Source organism: Tachyglossus aculeatus, chromosome 8 (assembly GCF_015852505.1).
Source record: "Tachyglossus aculeatus isolate mTacAcu1 chromosome 8, mTacAcu1.pri, whole genome shotgun sequence".
Classification (NCBI taxonomy): Eukaryota; Metazoa; Chordata; class Mammalia; order Monotremata; family Tachyglossidae; genus Tachyglossus; species Tachyglossus aculeatus.
This window is the reverse complement of record NC_052073.1, coordinates 25,870,343-25,881,071: the sequence shown is the minus strand read 5'-3', so window position 1 is coordinate 25,881,071 and position 10,729 is coordinate 25,870,343. Positions and strand designations below refer to the sequence as shown.

Here is a 10,729-nt window from a genome sequence, read left to right as displayed (position 1 = left end):
TTTTCTGCAGGAGAGAAAGACTTTACAGATGTACTGATGCTGCTTGATATGCTTTCCAGTCTCGAGTGGAGAATGGACCAAAGAGCTGAAGTAAAGCTGTATGGGGCATACCAACAAAGGAACCAATTGAATCAATAGGGGAGAGAGAGACAGAGACGGGGGAGGGAGAAAGAGGGAGAGAGAGAGAGAGAGAGAGAGAGAGAGAGAGAGAGAGAGAGAGAGAGAGAGAGAGAGAGAGAGAGAACGTAGAGAATAGCACTGTGTATTTGGAAAAAGACTTCAAAAATTTAAGACACTACTTGCCCTCCAGCACCTTACAATTCAGCAGGGGTAGACAGTCACATCCCCTCTCAGGATCGCTCCTGGAGAGTTTCCAGTACTCTACCAGTCTCGGCTATGGGAGGGAGAGTCAAGCAGAGGCTTACCCATTCCATTCCTAGCTTGGGCAGTGGCTAGTGAGTGGAAGGAAATCTGTTACAAGTCAAAACTCACCTGTGCTGGGCAGCAGTGGCATGGGAGAGACTCAAGGGTGGAGACTCAAGTTTACTGGTGAAAGAAAGTAATGGTAAACCACTTCCATATTTTTACTGAGAAAACTCTATGGATTCACTACCAGAATGATTATAGATGGAGGTGGGGAGTTCTGGGAGAGATGTGTCCATGGAGTCTCTGTGTGTCAGAGACAACGCAACAACATAAAACAAGACAGACATAACGTCATTTCCACTTAGAAGGGAAAAGACAGATGCTACTGTTCAAAAAACCAGACTCTGGAAAGATGGATAAAGGAAGAAATAAGTGTGGAAGGATAAAGGGCCCGGGAGTCAGAAGGATCTGCATTCTAATCCCGTCGCCACCTCTTGCCTGCTGCGTGACCTTGGGAAAGTCACTTAACTGCTCTGCATCTCAGTTACCTCATCTGTAAAATGGGAATTAAGACTCTGAGCCTCATGTGGGACAACACTTTTTACGGTGCCTGGCACAAAGTAAGAGCCTAACACACACCACTTTAAAAAAACTAGTGATGGTAGTGACTCCAGGTGAGAATAGTGGACAAGTCTCAGCCTGAAGACTGAGTAGAGTAAGTAAGTTGAGCCTTACCCTTAGCCTACAAATTCTACTATCTTGGCTGGAGTTAGGGAAGGTTCCAAACCAAAACTCGGGAAGTGATTTTTAAGAGAAGGGAGGCACAGATTTCCCCGAATTCCTCTGCTTGTGTTCCATTGAGCTGAAGGGAAGTACAAGGTTGCATCTGATCAGTATAGAGATAACCTATTTTATCTCAACCGCATATCTGGGGAGAACCAGACACAGTTCCTGGATGAGGAGGAGAAGGAGAAAGAGGAAGTAGAGAAGAAAGAGGAAGAAGAGAAGTACCATGATGAAAAGGATAATTTAAAGAAGCCCAAACTCTCCAGTAGCCCTTGAAGAGCTAGATTTAATCAGAAAGGTGTCAGCCAGACAGAAAGTAAGTTGCACTTTTGCAAGCAAAAACACTAGTAGTGACAGTTAGTTTTTAAATGCAGAAACTCAAGGAACTTCCCACTAAGCCAGATTGAGTTTGAGGAGGGTGAGAGGACTGAGTAGGATTATAGTGGAATTCTCCAAGCCACACCTAGTTGGGGAGAGAACCAGTGGGATGTCATGGAAAGAGCACAGGCCTGGGAATCAGAGGATCCTGGATTCTCGTCCCAGCTCCTCCTGTCTGCTGTGTGACTTTGGTCAGTCAGTTGACTTCATCAGGCTTCAGTTTACTCATCTGTAAAATGTGGATTCAATACTTGCTCTCCCTCCCACTTAGACTGTGAGCCCCTTGTTGGACAGGTACCGTGTCCACCCTGATTATCTTGATTCTTCCCCCACCGTTTAGTGCAGTGTTTAGCACAAAGTAAGCACTTAACAAGTACCATCAAAATGATTAATACGGCCTGTGAATTTCCCAGCTGATTGTAACGCCACTGGGACAGCTCTGTGCTGGTCAGCTGCTTCAGGCTGGTGGGGTCTGTTTGTTAGCTGCCACTTGATGTTTTGTAACTGTCAAGCAAAATCCCAGGTGGGATCCTGGAATCTGACTACATCTGAGAAGCAGATCAGTCTAGGGGATAGAGCACAGGGCTTGGGAATCAGAAGGACCTGGGTCCTAAGCCCAGCTCTGCCTCTTGGGCAAATCATTTCTCTGTGCCTCAGTTACCTCAACTGTAAAATGGGGTTTGAACGTGACCCCTACGTAGGACAGGGACTGTGTCCAACCTGAGTACCTTGTATCTACCCCAGCACTTAGTACAGTGCCTGGCACATAGTAAGTGGTTCACAAATAACATAAAAAAATGACAAGCTGTCTGCAGGAAACCATAATTAGTGGAGTTAACCCTTTGTGAGTTTATCAAAGCACTAAGCAGGGGCCAGAATTTATTTTATTCCCCTTCACTAATGACCCTTAGTCTATCTGTCTGGTTTCCATGGGAGCCAACAGGTCTTGCCAACTTTCTCTTTCGAAGAGGCCAAAGTGAAACAGGTTTCTGACAACCTCCCGCAGCAGCTTACAAAACCTCTTTGACCCTTTAAGGCAGGGAATTTCACCTTCACAAAAGCTTCCCCCCAGGATTCCCATTGTGTAAGTCCTGAGGAATTTCCTGGCTTCCTCCATAGGCAGTATCCAAGTGGAAGAGTGGACCCTTAAATTAATTGCATGTTCTTTGGGTGGAAGAGGGAAAATGTCTGAACATTGGTAAAAGTGACAAAGAGAAGTCGTTTGAGGATTATTTTTTTTTCACATTACAGCAGAGTTTTACAAAGTTTGTAAACATTTAGACCAGTAGTGAGGTCTAGTGGAAAAAGCACAATCCTGGGAATCAGAAGAACTGGGTTCTAATATGGCTCCTTCATTTGTCTGCTGTGTGACCTTGGAAGTCACTTAATGTCCCCATGTCTCAGTTTCCTCCTCTGTAAAATGGGGATTCAATATGGGTTCACTCTCCCCTTTAGACTTTGGGACTGGGACTGTATCTGGCCTCATTATCTTGTAACTCACCCAGTCTGTGCTTAGTACAGCTTAGTACAGTGCTTAGTACATAGTAAGTGCTTAACAAATGCTACTGTTATTATTATTATTATTTATTATTCATCAAATGAAGGAATCATGTTCAACAGGGAACATTTACACTAGAGGGGGAAAAAAATCTTATTCACACTGCTATTTTCTTGTGGGAAAACCCCCAGGATTCAGCCGCCAAAAGCACCACGTTATCAAAATCTACCAAATCTGGGATTTAACTTTCATTCTTTGACTGTTTCTCTTAATTTTAAAGAACACCTGATTAAAATATCATTTAAAGAAAACCTTAATTCACTGACGAAAATAAAATTTCAATCTGACTCCCATAGATTTCCTGTGGAACATAAGTACTACATTTAGGGTAATGGATGGGGAAGCCTGGTTTATATCAGTATAAATCAATGTGAGGATAGGGGAGGGAGGAACCCCTCCCTCTGGTGAAATTTCAACTTGGGAGAGGGAAGCCTCCCCCAATTAATGACATCATCAACTGCCTAAAATTGATTCCCAGCCTCGAAGGTCCATCCCTTTCACATTTATTATTCTAATAAGGAATTAGTTCATTATTTCACCTCAGATGAACATTCCACTGAATTGTGGTATAGAAGCTTGGAAAATCCCTGCCAGAAAGTACACCAGGATGGTTTTTCAGTCATGGGCCAGGAGCAGAAGAATGGTGCTGAGATGAGGAAATGACGGGAGTGTACAATAAGTAACCAGGCAAGAATCTAATATGTACATATCTATTCTATTTATTTTATTTTGTTAGTATGTTTGGTTTTGTTCTCTGTCTCCCCCTTTTAGACTGTGAGCCCACTGTTGGGTAGGGACTGTCTCTATATGTTGCCAATTTGTACTTCCCAAGCGCTTAGTACAGTGCTCTGCACATAGTAAGCGCTCAATAAATACGATTGATGATGATGATGATGATGAAGAAATCTCCTACAGAAATCCACTGTCCTCCTAGATTACCCAACTACAATCTTTCTTCAGTCCTCTTCCTCTGTAAGTGCGCTCTACATACTATCCAATATTTAAGCTCATGAAACTAACATTTTGTTTAGAATGAAAGATAAGAAAACCAAAATCTCCAGCAGGCTTTAAAGAAAGGCAATTCCTCTCCCCTTTTCCAAGAGGCAGGTACATTTGAAATGGTGTCATTTTCCACCAACTGGGAAGCAATGCAGTAGAAAGGAGCTACTGCCCGGAATACTTTTCTCTCCGGAATTAAAGCAAGTGGAGAGTCATTCCATCCACCTGGAGAGCCTCAGAACTCATGTTCCATGAAAATGTAGGCTGGGAAATGTCCTTACCGGGAGACACCATAGTGGAGAAGGAATAGCAGGGATTCAAGAGTTCTGGTTATCGGGAGTAAAGTCAATGCATCTCTTCAGTACTAAGTTGCCTCACAAATAATAATAATAATAATGATTGTGGTATTTGTTAAGCACTTATTATGTGTCAGGCATTGTTCTAAGTGTTGGGGGATATTCAAGGTAGTCAGGTTGGGCACAGTCCCTGTCCCACATAGGGCTCACAGTCTTAACGCCCATTTTACAGATGAGGGAACTGAGAACCAGAGAAGGGAAGTGACTAGCCCAAGGTCACACAACAGACAAATGGTAGAGCTGGGAGTAGAGCCCAGGTCTTTCTGATTCCCGGGGCCGTGCTCTATCCACTAGGCCACAGTCTAGTGGTATTTTTATGGTATTTGTTAAGCACTTCCTACATGCCAGGCACTGAGCTAAGCACCATGGTCGGTAATCATTGGAAGCAAACTCTAGCCTCTCAGTCTTTTCCTGCTTTCAACCAAACAGTGTTGTCACCTCCCATTCGGAAACTTTCTAACATTGATGGTTCCTTCCCAGACACTAGATTGAAAGATACTTGAGAGCAGGGATCATATCTACTACTCTACTGTATTCTGCCAAGGGCTCAGTACAGTGCTCCGTGCAGAGTAATAATAACAGTAATCGTGGCATTTGTTAGGCACTTACTAATCAGGTTCCACATGAGGTTCACAATCTACGTAGGAGGAAGGACAGGTATTGAATCCCAATCTTGCAGATGAGAGAACTGAGTTACAGAGAGGTTATCCAAGGACACACAGCAGACAAGTAGCAGAGCAGAGATTAGAACTCAGATCCTCTGACTTCCAGGCTCCAGCTCTTTCCACTAGACCTCGTTGCTTCCCTTGTATTAAATCCACAATAAATACTAAGTACATATTTACTATACTATTTATTGTGTTAATGATGTGCATATAGCTTTAATCCTATTTGCTCTGACTTTGACACCTGTCTACATGTTTTGTTTCATTGTCTGTCTCCCCCTTTGAGACTGTGAGCCCGTTGTTGGGTAGGGACCGTCTCTATGTGTTGCCGACTTGTACTTCCCAAGCGCTTAGTACAGTGCTCTGCACACAGTAAGCGCTCAATAAATACGACTGAATGAATGCATGAATCAACTAAGGAATGACTGATAGGCCCAAGCTCCCTCAGGAGCCTCTTCTATCCGCTTCTCTCACCACCTTCCTTAGTGAGGATATTCGGATGCCATTTCTCACACCACTTTTCCTATGCCTCTAGTGAGGATATCTGGATGCCGTTTTCACCCAGAGTTCAGAGCACACAAGCCTTGGCGACCTCCGAATGGAATCAATCAATTGGTGGTATTTCCTGAGCACTTACTATGTGCAGAGCACTGTAATGATGATGATGACATTTATTAAGTGATTACTATGTGCATAGCACTGTTCTAAGTGCTGGGGAGGTTACAAGGTTGTCCCACAGGGGGGCTCACAGTCAATCCCCATTTTACAGATAGGGAACTGAGGCACAGAGAAGTTAAGTGACTTGCCCAAAGTCACACAGCTGACAATTGGCGGAGCTGGGATTTGAACCCATGACCTCTGACTCCAAAGCCCGGGCTCTTTCTGCTGAGCCACGCTACTGTACTAAGTGCTTGGGAGAGTACAATCCAACAGAATTACCAGGCACATTATCTGCCCCATAACAAGCTTACAGTCTACAGTGGGGCTGGAATCCACCCAGAAGTGCCTTTCCTGTGTCCTCTGGATCTGTTTTCTGCTGGACTGTGTGCCTTCTTTGTTTCCTCCAGGATGTAGCTGAATCCCGCAATTCACAGTTCAGAGCTCCCGAGGATGTGCCTACTTAGAGTGTGGCTACTTGTGCCTGACTGCATCACCGAACCCTTAAATGACAGGATTTACTGTGCGGTTATTCACAAGGCAAGTCTGCACGGGAGAAAATATGAACCAAATAGAATGATCAATCATGAACCTGCCCTGCTGGCTGCATATCCATAATGACAGTTTTCCCACCTGACAGGGGTATTATGAGATAGAACTTCTCCTTCCAGGGTGAAGTCTGATAAGTACAGTTCATTCCCTCATTCATTCAATCGTATTTATTAAGCACTTACTGTGTGCAGATCACTGTATCTGTTAAGCACTTACTATGTGCCAAGCACTGTTCTAAGCACCTGCGATAGATGCAAGGTAATTATGGTGGACACAGTCCCTGTCCCACATGGAACTCACAGTCTTAATCTGCATTTTATAGATGAGGGAACTGAGGCACAGAGAAGTGGGTACTAAGTGCTTGGGAGAGTACACTATAACAACCAACAGACACATTCCTGCCCACAACAAGCTCACAGTCTAGAGGGGGAGAAAGACATTAATATAAATAAATATATAAATAAATTACAGCTATATACATATATGCTGTGGGGATGGGAGGGAGGATGAATAAAGAAGCTAATAAGAGCAGTGCAGAAGGGAGTGGGAGAAGAGGAGGGGAGGGCTTAGTCAGGGAAGGCTTCTTGGAGGAGATGTGCCTTCAATAAGGCTTCAAAGTGGGGGAGAGCAATTATCTGTCTGATAATTGAGTCACATAAGTCAAAAGAGTCATAACATCCCCTTAGCCAACTCTAACACAAATCTATTTATACTCACCTTAGCATTCAAGTCTATGTGTTTATTCTGATATTTATTTTGACAACTCTTGTAAATACATTTATGTTTGTCTTCCCCGTCACAAGGATAAGCTCCTCGTAACCAGGAAATATATCACTTCTTTATTCTGAACTTCCCAAGCATCTAGTTCAGTAAACTGCACCAAGTGAGCACTCCATGAATGCTGCTGTTACTATTATTATTTTATTATTGTTATTATAGATGTTATTATTATTATTATCTGGACATTTTATCTGTCCAAGCACTGTGCTAAGATGTCAAATGATCAGATCAGAATCAGACTCAATCCCTCTCATAACCAAAGCATCTAAGACGGAGATGCTGCTGCCCTAATGGATAGAATACGGGCCTGGGAGCCCAAAGGACCTGAGTTCTAATCCCATCTCTGACGCTTGCCTGCTGTGTGACCAGGAGGAGTCACTTAAATTACGTTTAAATTCCCTGTGTCTCAGTTCCCTCACCTGTAAAATGGGAATCAAGATTTTGAGCCCTATGTGAGAAAGAACTCTGTCCAAACTGATTAATTTATATCTACCCCAGTGCTTAGTACAGTACCTGGCACATAGTAAGCGCTTAACAAAAACCATAAAAAGACAGGAAGGTCAAGTATCTTAACCCCATTTTACAGATGAGGAAAAATGTGAGACGAAGAAGGTAAGTGACCTACCCAACAGGCCATTGGATTTCCGGGATTAGAACCTGGGTTTCCTTTCTTCCAGGTCCCTGCTCTTTCCACTAGGTCACCTCACCTTTGTTCCTTCTCTAATAAAGCCTCTGGCAGAACTTGAATCCGGGTGTTCCTGGGAATCCTCCCAGAATACCCTCCACCCCCTTCTGCCCCAGTTCCTGCTGGATAACGGAAAGCAGGGGCCAGAGGCCGCATTTAGGAGTCCGTCCCCAGTGTTTTGTCTGTTCTATCTTTTCACTAATTGCTCCCCATTATGAACTTGCTTGCTATTCATAGTATTGGCAATTATTATAATCTATCCCCCAATATTCATGAAGATGTCACACACCTCTCCCTTGGAATTCCATCATAATTTGGCGGTGAGTCAGGAATCAATTAATAGACACCTGATATAAAATATCCCTGGTTATTCTTTCTCTTTCTCTCCACCTCCCTGAGATAGCAGGGATGCTAGCCAGAGGAGCTTGGGAGAGGTGACGGGAGAACATGTTCTCGGCATTGCAACAGAAGCCCGTTGTTGGGTAGGGATTGTCTCTATTTGTCACTAAATTGTACTTTCCAAGCACTTAGTACAGTGCTTTGCATGCAGTAAGTGCTCAATAAATATGACTAAATGAATGAAATAGGCAACACCTAACTCAAATCAGGCTCCCTGAGGGAAAGCCTAGTGTTGGCCATTCTCCTCACAATGCCAGCCTGGTCAGGGTGTGTTACAATAAGCACTGCTCTGATGCTGGTGAAGGGATGAGTTCCTGTCTTCCCATCTGATGTTGAGCCAGGAACTGCTCCAGCCATTAGATACAATCAATCGATTAATCAATCAATCATATTTATTGAGCACTTGCTGTGTGGAGAGCACCATACTAACTGCTTGGAAGAGGACAATATAACAATATAATAGAGTTGGTAAACAGATTTCCCTGCCCACAATGAACTTAGAATCTAGAGGAAAGGACTGAATAGGTCCAGGTTTCTCCATAATGTAGAGAATCAGCAAGGCCTAGTGAACAGAGCACAGGCCTGGGAAGTCAAAGGGTTCTCATCCCAGCTTTAATACTTTCCTGCCATGTGACCTCAAGCTAGACACTTATCTTTTCAGTGCCTTAGTTTCTTCATCTGTAAAATAGGAATTCAGTCGTCAATCAATCGATTGTATTTACTGCTTTACTGATAAAAAGTGTGGTATTTGTTAAGCATTTATTATGTGCCAAGACCTGTAGTAGATACAAGCTAATCAGGTTGGATGTAGTCGCGGCCCAACATGGGGCTCACCACAAATAAATAAATAATAATTTATTTATATTAAAGTCTGTTTTCCCCTCTAGACTGTAAGCTCACTGTGGGCAGGGAAAGTGGCTGTATATAATTATTCTGTACTTAATTTACATTGCTCTGCACACCATAAGTGTTCAATAAATACGAATGAACAAACCCAAGTCACAGGAGGAGGGAGAACAGATATTAAATTCCCACTTTACAGCTGAGGAAACTGAGGCCTAGAGCAGTTTTGCAGGCTCCTCCTCCCCCTCCCATCCTCTTACTGTGGGGGTTCCCCAAGGTTCAGTGCTTGGTCCCCTTCTGTTCTCAATATACACTCACTCCCTTGGTGACCTCATTCGCTCCCACGGCTTCAACTATCATCTCTACGTTGATGACACCCAGATCTACATCTCTGCCCCTGCTCTCTCCCCCTCCCTCCAGGCTCGCATCTCCTCCTGCCTTCAGGACATCTCCATCTGGATGTCCGCCCGCCACCTAAAGCTCAACATGTCGAAGACTGAGCTCCTTGTCTTCCCTCCCAAACCTTGTCCTCTCCCTGACTTTCCCATCTCTGTTGACGGCACTACCATCCTTCCCGTCTCACAAGCCCGCAACCTTGGTGTCATCCTCGACTCCGCTCTCTCATTCACCCCTCACATCCAAGCCGTCACCAAAACCTGCCGGTCTCAGCTCCGCAACATTGCCAAGATCCGCCCTTTCCTCTCCATCCAAACCGCTACCCTGCTCATTCAAGCTCTCATCCTATCCCGTCTGGACTACTGCACCAGCCTTCTCTCTGATCTCCCATCCTCGTGTCTCTCTCCACTTCAATCCACACTTCATGCTGCTGCCCGGATTATCTTTGTCCAGAAACGCTCTGGACATATTACTCCCCTCCTCAAAAACCTCCAATGGCTACCGATCAATCTGCGCATCAGGCAGAAACTCCTCACCCTGGGCTTCAAGGCTGTCCATCACCTCGCCCCCTCCTACCTCACCTCCCTTCTCTCCTTCTACTGCCCACCCCGCACCCTCCGCTCCTCCACCACTAATCTCCTCACCGTACCTCGCTCTCCCCTGTCCCGCCATCGACCCCCGGCCCACGTCATCCCCCGGGCCTGGAATGCCCTCCCTCTGCCCATCCGCCAAGCTAGCTCTCTTCCTCCCTTCAAGGCCCTGCTGAGAGCTCACCTCCTCCAGGAGGCCTTCCCAGACTGAGCCCCTTCTTTCCTCTCCCCTTCGTCCCCCTCTCCATCCCCCCGTCTTACCTCCTTCCCTTCCCCACAGCACCTGTATATATGTATATATGGTTGTACATATTTATTACTCTATTTATTTATTTATTTATTTATTTTACTTGTACATTTCTATCCTACTTATTTTATTTTGTTGGTATGTTTGGTTCTGTTCTCTGTCTCCCCCTTTTAGACTGTGAGCCCACTGTTGGGTAGGGACTGTCTCTATGTGATGCCAATTTGTACTTCCCAAGCACTTAGTACAGTGCTCTGCACATAGTAAGCACTCAATAAATACGATTGATTGATTGATTGATTGATTAAGTGATTTGTCCTATGTCATACAGCAGACAAATGGCCGAACTGGGATTAGAACCCAGGTCCTCTGACTCCTGGGCCCATGTTCTTTTCACTAGGCTACACTGCTTCCATGGGGAAAAGGACAGGGTCTTCTAATTGGACAGTGTGATCCAAAAAAGAGTCTCATGGGT

At 44.6% G+C, this 10,729-nt stretch overlaps 1 non-coding gene across 1 annotated transcript; it reads left to right on the top strand.

The window, feature by feature from the left end:
* Positions 1-344: 344 nt before the first annotated feature.
* Positions 345-482, top strand: LOC119931934. Its single transcript, XR_005452232.1, has one exon. It is a non-coding gene; the product is annotated as a small nucleolar RNA SNORA7 (small nucleolar RNA).
* The last annotated feature ends 10,247 nt before the right edge of the window (positions 483-10,729 follow it).